This window comes from Engystomops pustulosus, chromosome 9, assembly GCF_040894005.1.
Source record: "Engystomops pustulosus chromosome 9, aEngPut4.maternal, whole genome shotgun sequence".
Classification (NCBI taxonomy): domain Eukaryota; kingdom Metazoa; phylum Chordata; class Amphibia; order Anura; family Leptodactylidae; genus Engystomops; species Engystomops pustulosus.
Window position 1 is genome coordinate 74,105,252 of NC_092419.1, and position 21,918 is coordinate 74,127,169.

Below are 21,918 nucleotides of genomic sequence, written 5' to 3' on the forward strand. Positions count from 1 at the left end.
ATCTTTGTATAGATACATGATAGAAGAACAGATTCAAAAATGGATTCTATTCCCTCACAATTCCTCCCTTTTTGTGAATAATTTCAGGTACTGCTCAGGTGGTACATTGACATGTGCTAATCACACATCCAGGACTTATCTGACCTCTTCACCTGCTTCCCTCCTGAGCATCCTGAACATTATATCACAACACAATTCATGTAAATCCATTGTAAAGGGTAGAATCTGTACATCCTATTGGTGTATATCCTTATACATGTGTATTACAAAGAGTGACAGGTTCTTTGGATTTCGTGTTATAGAATAAGAAAAATTACACAGTCAACAATATTTAAAAGGTTTATTGTAATACAAAAGTATATAAAGAGGTAAATATCAAAAGATTATACTCACAACACTGTCAACTTTCATTGATGAGCTCCGGCACACAAAATCTTCACGGGCTTATCAACTTACAACACTGTCCACCATCATTGATGACCTTCCGGCAGGTCGGGGTCTTCACGGACTATCACCAAGCAGTAGAATGACAGGTATTGACAGGTAGCATCAGGTCTTGAGGCGTCCCACAAGTACCCAAGCAGTATAGCATCAGTATAGCATCAGTCTAGCTCTCAATTCTCTCAAATCCCTACCGCCAGGTGATAGTACGGAGGTTTTATACCCCATGTCTGTGCGTCACCAAACTATATGGAAAAACATATGTATGCATATGTTTTCTCATTATTCTCCTAATGGTATAGTTTCCCATGAAAGTGGCCAGTTTTCATTGGAAAGCATCCCAGGAGATGAGCGCATCCCAAAAGATAGGCGCATCCCAGCAGGTGTGTAATGCCTAACAGAGTGCAAATAAGGATAAGAATATGTCAAACTTAATGAGAATAAAAATGTCAAACATAATGAGGATCAAAATATGTTGATTTGGGTTCATTCACAGTTGAAATAAGGTTACATGAACTGTCTTTTATCTCAAGAGCAGCCATGTTGTATCTTCTACTCCATTTTGGTTTTCCATTACATTCCACCCTAGACAGGTCAGGTCACCTTATACACACCATAAGCTACCTTTATATGTTTATGCTTAGTGGGTTTGAACATAACACATAAGGATGGAATGCATTGGAGACAACAGCAACTTATAATTAAGAGAGATATTATGCAAATTATAATTCCGACAATTTTTCGGAGATATCCAAAATCCGGTAGGAAGACTAATAGCCAATCCCACCACCCTTGATTTACATCTTGTTTTATTTGAGTAATCATTTCATGCAGTTGCTGTAATTTACCATGAACATCTTCTGAATGATCAGATAAATTAAAGCAACACAGTCCTGCAAAACTTTCACATCCGTGACCGTGTTTGAGTAACAGGTAATCTATAGCGGCTCTACTTTGTAATATAGCCTTCTTATATGAATGTAAATCTAGCAAAATATCCTCTATAATAGCACTAGTGATATTTATATTTCTTATCATAAAGCAAGCCATATGTGCTAGTGTTCTTTGATTAATTACGGCTAAGCCGGGCACTCCTACAGCCAAACTTATATATTCTGCTGCTGACAGGAGGGTTACATCATAATAGTCTTTGGGCAGTTGTATAGTGTCTCTCTTTCTCAGAGCATGTTCAGGTGGTGGAGGGACCATAGTTAAAGTTAACCGGGATAATGCACATAGACCTCCGGTCACATTGGCAGGTAAATAGGTATAGCTGTTATTGCTACAAGCTAAAACCCAACCTGGGGGCAGGGGTACATGTGAGTCTAATGATGGGACAATCATTGTTCTGTTACACTGCACTAGAAGATGACAATCCTTGTCAGTTCTATCACAAATTTTTGGCAAACGTTTCTGTACCACTGCCTTTGGTTTGGTGTGTGCATCTGTGGATTCATTTTGTTCAGCGCTTTGTCCCTGCTCATCAGTGTGTTCTGGTGTTTGTTCTGGGGGTTATGCAGGGGTGTGCTGAAAACATTTATTACAAGCTGGAATGTGTGTTTTGTCACATGTAAATTCAAAGCATAATTCTGCATCAGTTATAGCCCCAGTTGATATTTTGATCATATTTTCTTCTAAATCACTGTAAGTGGGGCAGTTCAAACAAGCATAATAAGGACTTATCCAGTCCGCATGCATAAGTAAATCATTGTCCGTTAATTCTGTATCATTTAACTGTATGCGTACCGGTTGAGTCCATACTGCAACAGGAGTTGGTACAGCGACCAAACAAGTTTCCAGGATATTGCTGGAATATACATTTTTCAGGCAAAAGTCTGTCACATTCAGTACTCGAGCTAGGTACAGCCACATGTTCTCCTTCGTTCTCCATAGATCTCTCTCCCACTCTCTTGCTCCTCGACTTAGGTTGTTCTCGGACAAGCTGGGGGCTTTATAGGGCTCACAATAGCAGCACCACAAGACATCCGATGAGGATTAGTGGGATCCAAACCTGATAGGAGATAGAAATTACTCATGTTAGTACACTTTATTGGCTGGGGTGCACTGATACTGAGTTGCACCAGGTGCCATAGTAACCAGCACATTATCAATGCCTTTTGCAATTACTTCAGCTGGTGTGGGAAGACCTTGGGCTGTTTTACACATACTTTGCTCCATCTGAGTGTCCAAAACCTTCAGGACCTTATACAGTCAGGAGTATAGGAGCATCTCCTTTAGCTAGGGTGATTTTTGGTATGACAAGACAATCAATTATTCGATCTTCTCTCCCTCCTGAATTCCCAATGCTTCTATAAAATCACACTAATTTCACCTCGGTAATCAACATCCATTACCTCATTACTTACCTGTACACCACGTAAACTCAAGCTGGATTGTCCCAGGATTATATCTTGAGTTCCCCTGGGATTCTGTATTACTTCACATGGATTGTTTTTGTAGCTCTAGGAATTTCAACAAGTTTCATGTTTAATTTTCCTATCACAACTGGATTAACTTTCACAAATTTTACTTCAAAAGCAAACTTCTTATCATGCAGCTGCATTCCAAATGTCTATATCTATAATGCATTCAGGGACTGGGACTAGAACAATTAACAATAGTACAATAAAACATTATACTGTTTGACAGGAAGATTCCCTATTTTTAGCCAGATTTTTGTTCAAGTACATATGATTTTCTGATACCAAGCACTGTAATGCCAAGAGAATTTCACAATTAGGTGTAGCCTCTACCCAATATCTACTTATGCAAAATACATTTCAATAATTTTTGTGTCTTTAATCAATTAGCAAATTTACATGGGGTCAGGCATTCTACACTTCTACACCGTGGGCTTGGCTACAAGTTGGGAAGAGTTACCATCAATCCTGGCACAAGCAACTGCAGATGCCACCCTGTGCTGCTTTATCTTCCCTCGCCGCTTTCTGTATTTATATCGGGCTGCCCTTACAAATGCCTCTTCTGACACATTTTTATGCAGAAACACTTTGTCAGCCAACATCTGCTGCTGATATCTATGCATAGTTTCCTGAGACTGTAGGGTTAACAGCGGCTGTTCTAATTCACTGACAAGATTCTGTAAAAGCATTTTCTCCTCATGAATCAGAATCCACACATTGCCTTCACTGATCTGCAATTTTTCTAAACACTGTACAACATCTACCGGGCTACAATTAGTTAACTGTTCCTTACAGTTTTCACTTAATCCAGTAGTTTCAGTAGTTAAACTTGAGTAAGGAGCCTGCTCCCAACCCGAAATACACTTAAACATTTTACTCATGATCATTTTTCTTAATTCTATAAATAGAAATCCTTGCCAGACTACGCCAAAAATGTATTACAAAGAGTGACAGGTTCTTTGGATTTCGTGTTATAGAATAAGAAAAATTACACAGTCAACAATATTTAAAAGGTTTATTGTAATACAAAAGTATATAAAGAGGTAAATATCAAAAGATTATACTCACAACACTGTCAACTTTCATTGATGAGCTCCGGCACACAAAATCTTCACGGGCTTATCAACTTACAACACTGTCCAGCATCATTGATGACCTTCCGGCAGGTCGGGGTCTTCACGAACTATCACCAAGCAGTAGAATGACAGGTATTGACAGGTAGCATATGTTTGCATATGCCATGTTGTATCTTCTACTCCATTTTGGTTTTCCATTACAACATGTCACCCTACCAACCCCTGAGTACTATTAGACATGGTATGCGGCGCACACACTGTAGTAGGAGTGGTAGGAGTGATAATGTCCATAGAAGCATCAAGCTACACAGATTCATGTTCTGCAGTCTCTGGGTCCAGCACCATTCTTCAGCTGTCGCTGTCTCGTTGTAGTTTCTACACGTTGATGTGTCACAGGTATTTTGGGATGACTCTTCAAAAGACTCTCAGGTGTCACATCAGGACCATCTCATCGACTGGGTGCAGGTCCTCTGCTCTAGCTACTTTAGGTTCTGGAACTGAAACAGGTACTTGGTTATGCACCTAAGATAAAAATGTATCTGCAGGTTTTGGACATCCCACCAATTCTCCATGACACCTCTGGACAACCTTAGGGTAAGTATATGTTCATCCATGGGGAAATTCTAAAAACAACCTCAGCAGGTGAAAAGACTTTTTAATCCCTAGAGCTCTTGTCTACTATATTACTACCCCAATAGGGATTATTACTATAGTCTCTAGAATAAGTGGACTAACATATTCCTCGATCCCTGGCTGTGGTCTTAACAGTTGCTTTAGTTACAGGATAGGGTTCAGATTACCCAGAAAAGAGGTCCACACACATAAGTACATGTTTGTAGCTACTTACCTTTGGTAGCTGTACTTAGCCAATCTACAACCTCTGGAAGGGGTAAAACGGCTTCAGAGTGTATATATGAGGGTTTTCACTACTCTCCCTACATTGTACTAAGCATATATAAACATACTTGTGTAAATGGACAGTAGCAAAAGTGAATCTAAGTGATACTCCATACTTATCCACCACGAAGCATATAGAGTCTTAGACTGGTGCCTCACCCTGTGGGTGCACTGAACCATCATAGGGTAATGGGCCCTTGGCAGACATTGCTTGTCACCTCTTTGCCATAGTCCACCCTCCATCCATGGGGTCCCAGTGTTACTCCAGTCTTGCTTCCTCACCTGTGAAGCCGGTTTCTATAAAGACAGGAGTATAGATAAACCTACTGGGCCAGCGAGGATCACGGACTGTACTGATCCAGGCTCCTTTCCCCTAGGCTTTCTAGTAACCAGTATGGTCACTTCATGTGTTAGAGCTTTATAGGTTTTACCTTCTAGGATGGACCTTTATTGTAACACTAAGGCCTCTATCAGCTATTTCAAAGTCTCATAGTTGTTGATAAACTTACTATATGAAGTTAGAAATCATAAGGAATCCCAAAAGACTCACATTCTTACCCTCTGCCACTTTACACCCCTCCATCAGTGCCTTCACCTCCGCCTCCTGTACAGACAGGTAGGTCAGGAGTGGTTCTGCTGCTGTTACCTCATGTTGTGTGACCGCTGCACATGTGATGTAGAATTAACCTCATTCCTGGTTTCTAAAGCCATCTATAAAAAACTCAAAATGCAGATTAATGATATATTCAGTTTTGATATTACAAAAAGGTAACTGGTTCATTAATCATTAAGTTAAAAGAAAATTTTAAATACAACCCGTCTACCTCATGTCTCCCCCCTTTGAATCTAGCGAAAGTAGTGGAGCTGGATTCAATGTAATACATCATAAAGAGGGCACATTGTAACCAAGGTTTCTAGTCATGAAGAGGTGAAATACTATAAGGATAGTCCAAAACTACTACAGAAGCTTTTTATACATAGGCAGCAGTAGGATACAAAACCAAGAAGGGTCCAGGTTGTCATGTGACACACGATCAGCAGCTTCCGGCCTGTGTCCTCTCCTCTGAGGTGCTTGGCTTAAACTTAAATGAGAACAATAGAAAGTGAACAATATACTACAGAAAAACACAGTTTTGGGACCAATGCCGATGTATCAATGCTGTATAATAGGAGGCATACAGCATACAAATTCCTTAGATCTTATTATAAAGCTATACAGTCATACTGGTGGCATATACTGGGCAGAAGCATCACTAGAGACAGTGACGTAGGAGGCTTCTAGGGGTGTTATAACTTCTGCCTAAAAAGCTCCTAATAATTATCTAAGACATAGCTGCTGAATAGGACTAATAGTATGAGGTCATAGGGAGCTTTTACTCCTGGTTAAAACAATAAAATTACAGATGTTGCACCGAATCAAACCCAAAATCTGCTTAGGGCCATGAGGGTTATCAGTCCTCAGTAATGAACACACATTCTCATTGTTCCTTTCTTCTCTTAACATTCCAATATCTTTTGATATACTTGTCCTTTTCCAACATTCTCTGACATCCTTTTACAGCCTTTTTCTCATTCAAGATCCGTACGTCTGGTTTCCCACTGAATTGCCTCTCATACTACCTAGCAAATTTTTCCCATAATTTTCTATATATCTCTAGTGCCGGCACACACTCGCAGTCACTCACTCTTCCATAGGGCAGTTTTAACCACTTCTAATTCTAAAATTTTTTTCTTTTTTTTTTTTTAAACCGTTTGCCCGTCAAGAAATGACTGCAGTCCCCTTCCTTGAAGCAGCTCTGGATCCTACCACACAAAATAAATTTATAAAGTCCGACTGTCCAAACTCAGTCTACTTTGTCTCAAGCGAATTACGATCCAAAAGCTGCTCTTCTAGGAGACTCTTTAGGTAGGGGCGATTCCAGGATGTTACGTTCTTAAAACCAGTACAGTACAGTATCACAATAGCGCTATCAAACACAAATGTTAAAACTCACACAATACACATATACACTACCACACATCACATGGAGTTTTCAAATAAGCTAACAAGATTCTTTGGACTGGACAATATAGGCATGCAACTCACCGGACGTGGAACAATCCAAACAAGGAGAGACAGAACAATTTGTAAGAAAAAGCTTCTTACCTTTTTGTGCAGCTGCATGGTCTGTCTGTCCTGAAAGGATGATCCCTAAATTCTCCGGTAGGCGTCATGCAAACCCATGTCCCTGTTCGAGCGCCAAGTTTTGTCAGGGAAATATCCCCATATCTCGATGTAATGTGTGGTTCCAAATCATTGTATAGTACGAGCTGCTCGGTGAACCACTCAGACCTTCACATGTTTGAGAGAATTCCAATTTATTTAAGTTGCAGACAGTCTTTATAGGTTCTTGGGACAAAGGAACCTAGTGACCATACCCACATTCCAATAGCCAACAGGATGTAACTGAAAGATGATCAGTGTACGCGGGGGATGGTGCTATTCACAGGGATCTTTGTATAGTTACATGATAGAAGAACAGATTCAAAAATGGATTCTATTCCCTCACAGGATCAAAGATGGAGGCTGCATCATTACTAGTCTCTTATAATCTCGGTTCTCTATAGTCTTGGTGCCTTACACCGTACTGCGAGTCACTGACCATGATAGGTGCGGGTCCCCCACATTCCTGGTCTGTATGGCTCAGCATTGACCTGTACAGAGTAAGTGTAGTGGCTGGATATGAGGAGTTTAGCTATCTGAATAAAACCTCCATGTCACTGATATACAAACGGATTCTATAGTAGCCCATCCCAGGTCATTGCTTTATAATCACCACATGCTGCATTCAGATGCTTATGTGCCTGGTGCAGTGTACATGGCTTCCATCTCACTGCTTTATTTTAGTTATGGACCAGGCTGTATGTTACATATATATATAGCTAGCCTTTAGTTGTGGCTTCTATATTATGGACTGTCCATGTATACCTTATGTGCACATATATATATATATATATATATTATATACTCTAGATTACATGAGTGGTACATGGTACAATACCGAGGGGGTTATATGCCGCCTCAGACTAGAATGGTGAATTAGTATTGTAATATTATATTGCATTTATCCCCATGAAATGGCTGGAGAATTAGCCAGACACGTGGTCAGTGTTACTGCTGCACCTAATTCTGTAAGATAAATGGATCCCATATATCCAGGTCCTTGGTACGTTTATATAATGTTTTATGGATGGTTGAATTTAATGTCTCCAATGGTTGGTCTGGGGTCAAATCTTCTTTCGCCACTTAGCTAGGAGGTTGGCGGCTATGTGGAGCTGGGGATGTGGCTCTCGCGCGCTGTGCGCGTAATTATGGTTTATGGGAAACAAGTTTTCAACAAGTGGAGACATATATACACTTCTCTAAGGGGCGGTCCCTGAGAAGATGGTTCTGGTTTGGTTATCCACACCTAGTTACGCCACTAGCTAAGAGGATAGCGGCTGGTGGATCACTAGAGTGTTGGTTTTGTACGCTGTGCATGCATTGTATATCACCACTTGCCAGGAGGTTGCGGCTTGTGGATATGGTAGTTGTGGTTTCGCTACACGCTGAGCGTGATTATTGAGCAAAGTTACATTTCTTTAGTATTATACCGGGTTAAGTTGGTTGTGGGCTCGGTCAGTGAGGAGTTTAAATAGAGCAAGGATTAAGGTTAACAAAACAATAGGCCGGTTTATAGCACGAAACGGGGGCATTGTGAAATGGACCCGGACTTGGAAAAAGGGCAAGGGGTGTATCTACGTGAGGACGGGGTACACCTGACGCCTGGATGTATGGTTACTGGGTATACAGGAAGGAGCGGAGAAGGTGTTGAGGATGTGGCGGGACAGCCGTGTGTGAAGTCATCCCACACGGTGTTGTGGCATTTTTAGGAGGGGTTCTCAGGGCAAAAAGGAGGTGTTGAGACTGGGGAGCTGGCAACACGGCGGGTGTCCAGTCCCCCGAATAGTTGGATTAACAGAAAACGGTGAATTCCTGGGAGCAAGGATCTCAGGAGGTGGGGAAGTCTCCATTTTGGGTCCCTGGTCAGGCGCATATACGGCTGGGGGCAAGTGAGACTTCCTGGCAACGGATTTGATGGCAATTTAGATGCCCCCCGGAACCCCTTTGCTAGCGGAGTTTAAAGAGAACCCGTCATGCAAAATAACCCCCCTAAACTAAATATATTTTCATAAACTGCCATTAGAGAGCATTGCCTCCATCCCTTCATTGTCCCTCTACATGCCTGTAAACCTAAGCAATGAGGTCCTAAAGCTGTATGCAAATGACCTGTGAAATGTCCAATGAAGCATTAGCATATTCAAGCTGTCCACTCTATTCATGAGTGGGAGGCACAGCCACACCCCCAGTGCATGACTGACAGCCTGTATAATGGAGTGAGGCTGCATAATGATGTGCTTCCTGGTGCTGGGGCCACGCCCCCTGCAGCCTGTGTGTGCATGTGTGTGTGTGTTTAGGAGAGATACAGCAGCTCCAGGCTGCAGCCATGTTACAGCAGAACATGTCAGATTCATGTGTAGCTGATGTCTGTGTCTCTCACCTGTATATTAGGAGGATGCAGCATGTCAGCAGATGCAGCACACACACTAGCCATGCTTTACTATACATTACACACAGACATGAGCAGGGGGAGGAGAGGGGAGGGGGAACAGGGGTGACATCACTGCCTCTGACCATGTGACCAGCCTCATTTATATGATAAAGAATAGATGATTTTACAATGATTAATGTATGAAATAACTAGATAAAGGCTGGGATGGATCCTTGTGAGCTGCTCCAACAGGTAGTGGTGACAGGACTAGTGACACAGACCTGATGACAGGTGTCCTTTAATGTAAATGGTAATGTTATGCAATGTTATTGATTAATGATGATGTTTGTTATAATAAATGCGGACGCTGTGGCCTTTAACCCAACATTTGTGTTTGATTCTTAATGAGTGAAGGGGGGTTTGGGGTTTGGGTTTCTCAGCAGTAATTTTAAGTCCCAAAGTCATGTATTGTGTATATACTGTATCTAAAGTGTAGGCATGTAGAATGTGAAATTTATGTGGAATGTTCATGTACAGGTGGTATTTAGTGTGAATAAAAGTGCAATTATATTTGTATTTGTGTAGAATGTGTAAATGCTCATGAAGGTTGTATATACATGTAATGCTTAAGTATGAGGCTGCGGTCACATTCTGAGGTTCTTGGTGCGTTTTTAAACGCATTGAAAATGCATGCGTGATTGCATGTTTACCATGCGTTTAGCTTGTTTTAACCTGATTTTTAATCTGCTTACCCTTCCAACAATGAAAAAAACGCTTCCAGTGTAGCCGAATGAATTATTACATTTAAAGACGCATGTGGTCTTATACATGCTTTTTGACCCATCCAAAACGCCATGTGTGAATGAAGAGCTGAGGAGAGGTGATTTGCCCAATTACATTACTGTTAACATTTATGTTTACAAAATGCAATATAAACATGATGTTAACGCATATGCTAGCAATGTGTTAAAATATGTGTTTTTACCACGTTAACGCAAGTGTTAACAGCTTGTTTATGTTGCTATTTGTAAACAAAAATGTTAACAGTAATGTGATTAGGAAACTCACGGCTCTTCAGTTGTCGTAATGCGCGTGAAAACGCAACCAAAATGCAAAGTGTAACAGCACCCTCGTTTTTATTCCGGGCGCGATCACACATTGCGTTTTGGTTGCGTTTTCATTGTGTTTTGAAATGCAATACAACAGCTGAGGAGAGGTGATATGCCTAATTATATTAATATTAACATTTACGTTTACTAAATTCAGTGTAAATGCAATGTTAACACATGAGTAAACAATGGCTTAACATCGCGTTTACACTGCATTTTCTAAACGCTAATGTTAATGCTAAATGACCTCTCGTCAGCTTTTGTAATGCATTTCAAAAACACAATTGAATGTGGTGTTAACACATGTGTTAACATGTCATTATGAAACTGAAACATTAACATGTTAATGCATGTGTCAACATTGCATTAAAATTGTGTTTTGTGAACACACATGTTAATAGCAATGTAAATAGGCAAATCACCTCTACTCAGCTGTTGTATTGCATTTAAAGGGTGCGACCACATGTTTTTCGGATTCAGTTTTTGATGCCCATACCAGGAATGAAGTAAAAGTAGGAGTAGCAGCAGCTTTCAATTATTTGTCTCGCCCATTATGCTCCACAACTGCTTTTGGCTTTAAAAACTGAACATGTGGACGCACCCTGAGGGCGCGTTCACACGTTGCGTTTTGGTCGCGTTTTCATTGCGTTTGAAACGCATATACAACAGCTGATGTGAGGTAATTTGCCTAATTACATTACCGTTTACGTTTGTAAAGGCAATGTTAACACACGTGTTAACAAAACACATGTGTTAACGCTTTGTTAACGCATGCGTTAACACCGCGTTTACGATGCATTTTGTAAACGGAAACGTTAACAGTGATGTAATTAGGCAAATCACCCCTCCTCAGCTGTTGTATATGTGTTTCAAACGCAATGAAAACGCAGGTCAAAACGCAACGTGTGAACGCGCCCTAAGGGTGATGTCACACATGGCATTTTTAGGTCATTTGTGGGTCGTTTTTAGCTAATGTGTTTTCAGATCGTAAAAAACGCCTGTTTTCCAAATTTGCGCAATTAAAAACTGACAGAAACTGATGTGTTTTTGCCTAAAAACTCCAAGTGTGACATCCCCATAAAACATGGTTTAAAAGCAACATGTGATCGCAGCCTGAGGGCGCGTTCATAATGCAACGCTAGCACACAGGTGGTGCCACACATAGCAACAACCTCTACCCGGGTCTTCAGTAGCTCCTCCCACACAGGAGTCACATGGTCATGACCTCATCGAAGGTCCTAGACCATATTTACTGCTGGGTAGTACCGTATGTGCTCAATGTGCTGCAGTCAGCAGGTGGCGGGCAAAAGATGTGCCCGCCACCTGCAATCGTAGGGGCAGGGGGCTCGATCATGGGAAAGCTTGTGTGGTCACTGAGACCTGTCTTTAGTTGGGAGTGATACAGCACATGATTCCATCACAGCAGTGTTCGGGCAGGGCTGCATTGCTAGCTCTGTGCAAGCTGAATTTCCCTGCCTGTCTGGGAGCGATGCTCTGCAGCAGCGCCGCTGGATGTCGCTCCTTGTCAGTGTCAGACATGCTCAGCTGGTGGGGGCCTCGGATCTCCTGCCCCAGGAGCCCCGCCTTTGATCCGGCCCTGCTGATACCAATACATTAGACATGGCCTCCCCTTCTCTATCCCTGACCATGTGATCCAACCCCCCTGCAGGTCTACTGGTGTGTGTGTGTCATGTCTCCCGGGACCATGACTGTCAGGGTATCTCCAGAGGGCAGGGCACCCAGGGACAGATGATGTCCCAGCTGTCAGTCCCCTCTATTTCATCTGTAACCACAACAGCAGAAGGCTCCGGTCTCACAAACCAGGAAGTTTCTGGGACCATCTGACTGCTGGTTACAGAGGAAATGGACAAACCAGAGTCTCCATCTTTGGGCAGAGCTGTGGGTGTGCACGTACCACAATCCATATCGACATAGTTTCATAGTTTATACGGTTGAAAAAAAGACACTTGTCCATCTAGTTCAACCAAGGAAGGGTAGGGATTGGATGAGGAAGGGATTTAGGGGAAACAATCCTATATAGCATAACAATCAATGTTATTTAGGTGTAAAAAGGCATCTAGACCCTTCTTGAAGCTCTCCGCTGTCCCTGCTGTGACCAGCGCCTGAGGCAGGCTATTCCACAGATTGACAGTTCTCATAGTAAAAAAGCCCTGTCGCCTCCGGTGATTAAACCTTGGTTTCTCCAAACGGAGACAGTGCCCCCTCGTCATTTGATTTAATCTGAAACAACTTACCACCATATTTTTTGTATGGACCATTCATATATTTAAATAAATTAATCATGTCCCCTCGTAGTCGTCTCTTTTCCAGACTAAATAAATCTAGTTGTTTTAATCTTTCCTTATAACTAAGACCCTCCATACCCCTTATCAGTTTTGTGGCTCTACGTTGAACCCTCTCCAGCTCCAGGGCATCCTTTTTATGGACCGGTGCCCAGAACTGGACAGCATATTCCAGGTGTGGCCGAACCAGTGCCTTGTATAGTGGTAATATTACATCCCTATCACGAGAGTCCATTCCACTTTTGATACATGACATGATCCTACTAGCTTTAGAGGCAGTTTGTCCAAATCACCCTGCAGCCTATGAACATCCTCCATAGACTGTATTACACTACACAGCTTGGTGTCATCTGCAAAAATAGACACAGTGCTATTAATTCCTACCTCTATATCATTAATAAATATATTAAATAGTAGTGGGCCAAGCACAGAACCCTGAGGTACACCACTCATAACTGGTGACCATTCCGAGTAGGAATCATTGATCACAACTAGAGATGAGCGAACATGCTCGTCCGAGCTTGATGCTCGGTCGAGCATTAGGGTACTCGAAACTGCTCGTTGCTCGGACGAATACTTCGCCCGCTCGAGAAAATGGCAGCTCCCGCCGTTTTGCTTTTTGGCGGCCAGAAACAGAGCCAATCACAAGCCAGGAGACTCTGCACTCCACCCAGCATGACGTGGTACCCTTACACGTCGATAGCAGTGGTTGGCTGGCCAGATCAGGTGACCCTGGGATAGACTAGCCGCTGCCCGCGCTGCTCGGATCATTCTGTGTCTGGATGCCGCTAGGGAGAGAGCTGCTGCTGCTCAGGGAAAGCGTTAGGGTGTTCTATTAGCTTACTGTTAGGCAGGAGTGATTCTAAAAGAACCCAACAGCCCTTCTTAGGGCTACAATAACGTTATAATTTTTTTTTTTTTTAATTTGCAGCTAGTACCATTTTGTGAGGAATTAGCAGGGGGACTTGCTACCGTTGTGTTTAGCTCTTAGTGGCACACATATCCATAGCAAAGACCGAAGTAGGAAAATTTAGTAGGGGTTGGATTTCAATTAGGCACTAACTCAGTGTCATCTCATCTGGCATAGTAGTGTGCTTTGATACTTGGCTAGAAAATAGCCATAGGAGAATACAAAGAGCTTACTTACGCATACAGTAGCGTTCTATATATTTGATTTCTGGTTGATCTGCTGGTGGCTGTACTTTCTGCAGTGCATGTACTAGCCAATTCTGAGCAATTTGTAGTGAGACTTGCGACCGCTGTGTTCTGCGCTTAGTGACGCACATATCCATAGCAAAGACCGAAGTGGGAAAATTTAGTAGGGGTTGGATTTCAATTAGGCACTAACTCAGTGTCATCTCATCTGGCATAGTAGTGTGCTTTGATACTTGGCTAGAAAATAGCCATAGGAGAATACAAAGAGCTTACTTACGCATACAGTAGCGTTCTATATATTTGATTTCTGTTTGATCTGCTGGTGGCTGTACTTTCTGCAGTGCATGTACTAGCCAATTCTGAGCAATTTGTAGTGAGACTTGCGACCGCTGTGTTCTGCGCTTAGTGACGCACATATCCATAGCAAAGACCGAAGTGGGAAAATTTAGTAGGGGTTGGATTTCAATTAGGCACTAACTCAGTGTCATCTCATCTGGCATAGTAGTGTGCTTTGATACTTGGCTAGAAAATAGCCATAGGAGAATACAAAGAGCTTACTTACGCATACAGTAGCGTTCTATATATTTGATTTCTGGTTGATCTGCTGGTGGCTGTACTTTCTGCAGTGCATGTACTAGCCAATTCTGAGCAATTTGTAGTGAGACTTGCGACCGCTGTGTTCTGCGCTTAGTGACGCACATATCCATAGCAAAGACCGAAGTGGGAAAATTTAGTAGGGGTTGGATTTCAATTAGGCACTAACTCAGTGTCATCTCATCTGGCATAGTAGTGTGCTTTGATACTTGGCTAGAAAATAGCCATAGGAGAATACAAAGAGCTTACTTACGCATACAGTAGCGTTCTATATATTTGATTTCTGGTTGATCTGCTGGTGGCTGTACTTTCTGCAGTGCATGTACTAGCCAATTCTGAGCAATTTGTAGTGAGACTTGCGACCGCTGTGTTCTGCGCTTAGTGACGCACATATCCATAGCAAAGACCGAAGTGGGAAAATTTAGTAGGGGTTGGATTTCAATTAGGCACTAACTCAGTGTCATCTCATCTGGCATAGTAGTGTGCTTTGATACTTGGCTAGAAAATAGCCATAGGAGAATACAAAGAGCTTACTTACGCATACAGTAGCGTTCTATATATTTGATTTCTGTTTGATCTGCTGGTGGCTGTACTTTCTGCAGTGCATGTACTAGCCAATTCTGAGCAATTTGTAGTGAGACTTGCGACCGCTGTGTTCTGCGCTTAGTGACGCACATATCCATAGCAAAGACCGAAGTGGGAAAATTTAGTAGGGGTTGGATTTCAATTAGGCACTAACTCAGTGTCATCTCATCTGGCATAGTAGTGTGCTTTGATACTTGGCTAGAAAATAGCCATAGGAGAATACAAAGAGCTTACTTACGCATACAGTAGCGTTCTATATATTTGATTTCTGGTTGATCTGCTGGTGGCTGTACTTTCTGCAGTGCATGTACTAGCCAATTCTGAGCAATTTGTAGTGAGACTTGCGACCGCTGTGTTCTGCGCTTAGTGACGCACATATCCATAGCAAAGACCGAAGTGGGAAAATTTAGTAGGGGTTGGATTTCAATTAGGCACTAACTCAGTGTCATCTCATCTGGCATAGTAGTGTGCTTTGATACTTGGCTAGAAAATAGCCATAGGAGAATACAAAGAGCTTACTTACGCATACAGTAGCGTTCTATATATTTGATTTCTGGTTGATCTGCTGGTGGCTGTACTTTCTGCAGTGCATGTACTAGCCAATTCTGAGCAATTTGTAGTGAGACTTGCGACCGCTGTGTTCTGCGCTTAGTGACGCACATATCCATAGCAAAGACCGAAGTGGGAAAATTTAGTAGGGGTTGGATTTCAATTAGGCACTAACTCAGTGTCATCTCATCTGGCATAGTAGTGTGCTTTGATACTTGGCTAGAAAATAGCCATAGCAATAGGATAGCATTGTTTGGTTTTAAAAACTCAAAAAAAAACAAAAAACACAAAAAAAAAAAAAAAACACAAAAAAAAACAAAAAAAAGTAAAAAAAAAAATAAAGTTATAACTCTCATTTTAAAAATGTTTAACCCGAGGGCTAGGGGTAGAGGACGAGGGCGGGGACGTGGGCGTCCAACTACTGCAGGGGTCAGAGGCCGTGGTCCTGGGCGGGGTGAGACACCACCTGCTGATGAGGGAGCAGGGGAACGCCGCAGAGCTACACTCCCTAGGTTCATGTCTGAAGTTACTGGGACTCGTGGTAGAGCACTGTTGAGGCCAGAACAGTGCGAACAGGTGATGTCGTGGATTGCTGACAATGCTTCGAGCAATTTGTCCACCACCAGTCAGTCTTCCACGCAGTCCACCCATGTCACCGAAATCGCCACTCCTCCAGCTCCTGCACCTCAGCCTCCTCCCCCCCCAGTCTGCCCCCTCCCAGGAAAATTTGGCATTTGAACCGGCATACTCTGAGGAACTGTTTTCTGGACCCTTCCCACAGTCACAAACCACTTGTCCGGTTGCTGCTGAGCAATTTTCCGATGCCCAGGTTTTCCAACAGTCACAGTCTGTGGGTGATGATGACCTTCTTGACGTAGTGGAAGTGTGTAAAGAGGTGTCCGACGATGAGGAGACACGGTTGTCAGACAGTGGGGAAGTTGTTGTCAGGGCAGGAAGTCCGAGGGGGGAGCAGACTGAGGGATCGGAGGATGATGAGGTGACAGACCCAAGCTGGGTTGAGAGGCCGGGTGAACACAGTGCTTCTGAGACGGAGGAGAGTCCTCGACCAGAACAGGTTGGAAGAGGCAGTGGTGGGGCCAGACGGAGAGGCAGGGCCAGAGCTGGTGCATCAGCGCCAAATGTGTCAACTAGTGAAGCTCCCGTGGCGAGGGCTCCTGCGGCGAGGGCTAGATCTTCAGAAGTCTGGAGGTTCTTTAAAGAAACACCGGATGACCGACGGACTGTGGTGTGCAACATTTGCCAAACCAGGCTCAGCAGGGGTTCCACCACTACTAGCTTAACTACCACCAGTATGCGCAGGCATATGAATGCTAAACACCCCACTCAGTGGCAACAAGCCCGTTCACCTCCGGCCGTGCACACCACTGCTCCTTCCCCTGTGTCAGCTGCTAGTCAGCCCCCTGCCCAGGACCCTGCCACAAAAACCCCATCGTCGCCTCCACGATCCTCCACAGCATCCACCAGCGTTCAGCTCTCCATACCCCAGACGCTGGAGCGGAAACGCAAATATAGTGCAACCCACCCGCACGCCCAAGCCCTTAATGTGCACATCTCCAGATTGCTTAGCCTGGAGATGCTGCCCTATAGGCTAGTAGAGACCGAGGCCTTTCGCAACCTCATGGCGGCGGCCGCCCCTCGGTATTCGGTCCCCAGCCGCCACTACTTTTCCCGATGTGCCGTCCCAGCCCTGCACCAGCACGTGTCAGACAACATCATCCGTGCCCTGACCAACGCCGTTTCTGACAAGGTCCACCTGACCACGGACACGTGGACGAGTGCTGCCGGGCAGGGCCACTATATATCGCTGACGGCACATTGGGTTAACTTGGTGGAGGCTGGGACCGAGTCTGACACTGGGGCTGCTCATATACTGCCGACGCCGAGGATTGCGGGGCCTACCTCGGTCCAGGTGTTTCAGGCCTACTATGCCTCCTCCTCCTCCCACCCCTCCTCCACCTCCTCCTCCGAACTACCATCCGTGGGCACGGCGCCATCAGTCGGTAGCTCTAGGCACAGCAGCAGTGCCGTCGCTAAGCGACAGCAGGCGGTGCTCAAACTGCTGAGCCTAGGCGACAAAAGGCACACCGCCCAAGAGCTATTACAGGGCATCACGGCGCAGACTGATCTGTGGCTGGCACCGCTGAACCTCAAGCCGGGAATGGTTGTGTGTGACAACGGCCGTAACCTGGTGGCGGCTCTGCAACTCGGCAGACTGACACATGTGCCATGCCTGGCCCATGTGTTAAATCTGATAGTTCAGCGTTTCCTCAAGACATACCCCAATCTGTCTGATTTGCTCACGAAGGTGCGCCGCATCTGTGCGCATTTCAGGAAGTCCAGCCCAGATGCTGCCACTCTCAGGGCAGCGCAGCGCCGCCTCCAACTGCCCGCTCACCGACTGTTGTGCGACGTGCCCACGAGGTGGAATTCAACACTGACCATGTTATCCAGAGTTTACCAGCAGCGCAGAGCGATTGTAGACTGCCAGATGTCAACTTCCACCAGAACTGGTAGTCAGGTCAGTCAGCTTCCTCAAGTCTACAATGAGGAGTGGACGTGGATGTCTGATATCTGTCAGGTGCTGAGTAACTTTGAGGAGTCAACACAGATGGTCAGTGGCGATGCCGCCATCATCAGCCTCACCATCCCGCTGCTTGGCCTGTTGAAAAACTCTCTGGTCAGCATGAAGTCGGAAGCTTTGCGCTCGTCACAAGAGACAGGGGAAGAATATTCCCTTGTTGATAGCCAAAGCACCCTCAGGTCTGTTTCTCAGCGCATATCGGAGGAGGTGGAGGTGGAGGAGGATGAGGAGGAAGAGGAGGAGAATGTTGGTGAGACACAAGAGGGGACCATTGTTGAGTCCTTTACTGTTCAGCGTGTATGGGCAGAAGAAGAGGAGTTGGAGGAGTTGGAGGAGGAGGAAATGGACAGTCAGGCCAGTGAGGGGAGTGAATTCTTACGCGTTGGTACTCTGGCGCATATGGCAGATTTCATGCTAGGCTGCCTATCCCGTGACCCTCGCGTTCAAAGAATTTATTCCAGCACCGATTACTGGGTGTTCACTCTCCTGGACCCACGGTACAAGCAAAATCTTTCCACTCTCATCCCTGCAGAGGAAAGGAGTGTGAGAATGCATGAATACCAGCAGGCCCTGGTGCACAAGCTGAAACAGTATTTCCCTTCTGACAGCGCTAGCGGCAGAGTGCGTAGTTCTGCGGGACAAGTAGCGAGGGAGAGTAGGCGAGCAGGCAGCTTGTCCAGCACTGGCAAGGGTACGCTTTACAAGGCTTTTGCCAGCTTTATGTCACCCCAGCAAGACACTGTCACCTGTCCCCAGTCTCGGCAGAGTAGGGCTGATCTTTACAGAAAGATGGTGAGGGAGTACGTAGCTGACCATACCATCGTCCTAAATGATCACACAGCTCCCTACAACTACTGGGTTTCAAAGCTGGACATGTGGCACGAACTGGCGCTGTACGCCTTGGAGGTTCTTGCCTGCCCTGCCGCTAGCGTCTTGTCCGAGCGGGTTTTCAGTGCAGCTGGTGGCATCATCACCGATAAGCGTACACGCCTGTCGACTGACAGCGCTGACAGGCTGACGCTTATTAAAATGAATAAAGGCTGGATTTCTCAGAATTTCCAATCTCCACCAGGTGAAGGAAGCTCAACCTGAATAATTGATCCACTCCTCCTCCTCCTCATTTTCCTCCTTCTCCTCCTCTTTGTACAGTAAAGCAGAGGAAAATGGCTATTTTTTGACAGGGCCCACTGGCTCTTGTTATAGTACTTCATGCATTTAATTTTTCTGGAGGGCCACCTACCCGGTCCTCTGTTTGAAACAATTTTTGTGAGTGCCACATACAGGCACTCAATCTATTCCATTTTACTGCAGGGCCACCTACCTGCTCCTCTGGTTTGAAACATTTTTGGGACTGCCACATACAGGCACTCAATCTATTCCATTTTACTGGAGGGCCACCTACCTGCTCCTCTGGTTTGAAAAATTTTTGCGACTGCCACATACAGGCACTCAATCTATTCCATTTTACTGCAGGGCCACCTACCTGCTCCTCTGGTTTGAAACATTTTTGGGACTGCCACATACAGGCACTCAATCTATTCCATTTTACTGGAGGGCCACCTACCTGCTCCTCTGGTTTGAAAAATTTTTGCGACTGCCACATACAGGCACTCAATCTATTCCATTTTACTGCAGGGCCACCTACCTGCTCCTCTGGTTTGAAACATTTTTGGGACTGCCACATACAGGCACTCAATCTATTCCATTTTACTGGAGGGCCACCTACCTGCTCCTCTGGTTTGAAAAATGTTTGGGACTGCCACATACAGGCACTATCCAAATTAAATTGTCTCCATAGCAGCCTCCACACGTTGTCTCCATTGCTACCTCCAAAAGTCGTCCATATAGCTGCCTCCATACATCGTCCCTTTATCAAACGAGGTGTGTCAGGCAGAAATTTGGGTTGTTTTCATGGATTCCACATCAAAGTTGTTAACTTTGTCGCCACCCTGCTGTGTTATCCACAAAATATACTGGCAAACTTTTACCATTTAGGGATATTATTTCAGCGCTTCTTGCGCATCTGTTTACATTCCCCTCACCCGGCATATCCTAAACTTATAAGAACGCTACTACACTTGATCTTATACAAAAGGTTCTTAGAAGTGCTGTTTGGGGAGTAGCCTAGAGACAGGGGCTTGAATTGGCGAAAGCTCGCCTGGCAGCGGAGCGCCAGCTCCATGCGCATCATGCGCTTCTTGCGCATCTGTTTACATTCCCCTCACCCGCCATATCCCAAACTTATAAGAACGCTACTACACTTAACTTGGTGCAGGCTGGGACCGAGTCTGACCCTGGGGCTGGTCATATACTGCCGACGCAGAGAATTGCGGGGCCTACCTCGGTCCAGGTCTCAAAGGCCTACTATACCTCCTCCCACCCCTCCTCCACCTCCTCCTCCTCCGAATTACCATCCGTGGGCATGGCGCCATCAGTCGGTAGCTCTAGGCACAGCAGCAGTGCCGTCGCTAAGCGACAGCAGGCGGTGCTGAAACTGCTGAGCCTAGGCGATAAAAGGCACACCGCCCAAGAGCTATTACAGGGCATTCCACATCAAAGTTGTTAACTTTGTCGCCACCCTGCTGTGTAATCCACAAAATATACTTGCAAACTTTTACCATTTAGGGATATTATTTCAGCGCTTCTTGCGCATCTGTTTACATTCCCCTCACCCGCCATATCCTAAACTTATAAGAACGCTACTACACTTGATCTTATACAAAAGGTTCTTAGAAGTGCTGTTTGGGGAGTAGCCTAGAGACAGGGGCTTGGATTGGCAAAAGCTCGCCTGGCTGCAGAGCGCCAGCTCCATCCCAAGATCCAACTAACATAGTTGCAGCACCTTTAATCTACTACTAGTTCACTGCCTCCATAATAATAATAATAATAATCTTTATTTATATAGCGCCATCATATTCCGTAGCGCTTTACAAATCATAGGAAACAAATACAAATGTATTGTAACAGAGCACAACATTTGTATGGAACAACAGGAGTGAGGTCCCTGCTCGCCAGAGCTTACGGTTTATGAAGATGATGGGGTAACACGAGGTAAAAGAATATTTAACGGTCAAGCCATTCTTCTTAGGGAATAGAACAAAATATAATAAATGGAATTGCTGTCGCTTGAACCACTCAGCCGTCATCTTATATACCAGGTCCAGGGTGAATGGGACTGCAGAGAAGTCTGGTGCCTGTTGGTTGCTGGATAACAGATGGGAGGACGACACAGGACGGGTTAGTAGAAGAGTTAAAACTTCATGCAGTTAATGAGTGTTATAGGCTTGCCTAAAGAAATGGGTTTTAAGAGCACGTTTGAAACTTTGGAGGTTAGGTATTAGTCTGATAGTCCAGGGCAGAGCATTCCATAGAATTGGTGCAGCTCTAGAGAAGTCTTGGAGACGCGAGTGGGAGGTCCGCACTAGGGTAGAGGTTAATCTAAGATCACTGGCGGATCTAAGAGCACGGGTTGGGCGATAGACTGAGATAAGAGAGGAGAGGTAGGGGGATGCAGCATTATACAGAGCTTTATGGATGAGGGTTATTATTATTTTAAACTGTATTCGAAAGGAGACTGGCAGCCAGTGCAGCGACTGGCATGAACTGTAAGCATACA

General features: G+C 44.6%; 1 long non-coding RNA gene across 1 annotated transcript; it reads right to left on the reverse strand.

Annotated features, from left to right (window-relative positions):
• Positions 1-269: 269 nt before the first annotated feature.
• On the reverse strand, positions 270-7,764 carry LOC140077200 (uncharacterized). Its single transcript, XR_011849727.1, has 3 exons — positions 3,930-7,764; positions 2,808-2,903; positions 270-2,452 (listed from the first exon to the last, which is right to left on the reverse strand). It is a non-coding gene; the product is annotated as an uncharacterized lncRNA (long non-coding RNA).
• Between the last annotated feature and the right edge of the window lie 14,154 nt (positions 7,765-21,918).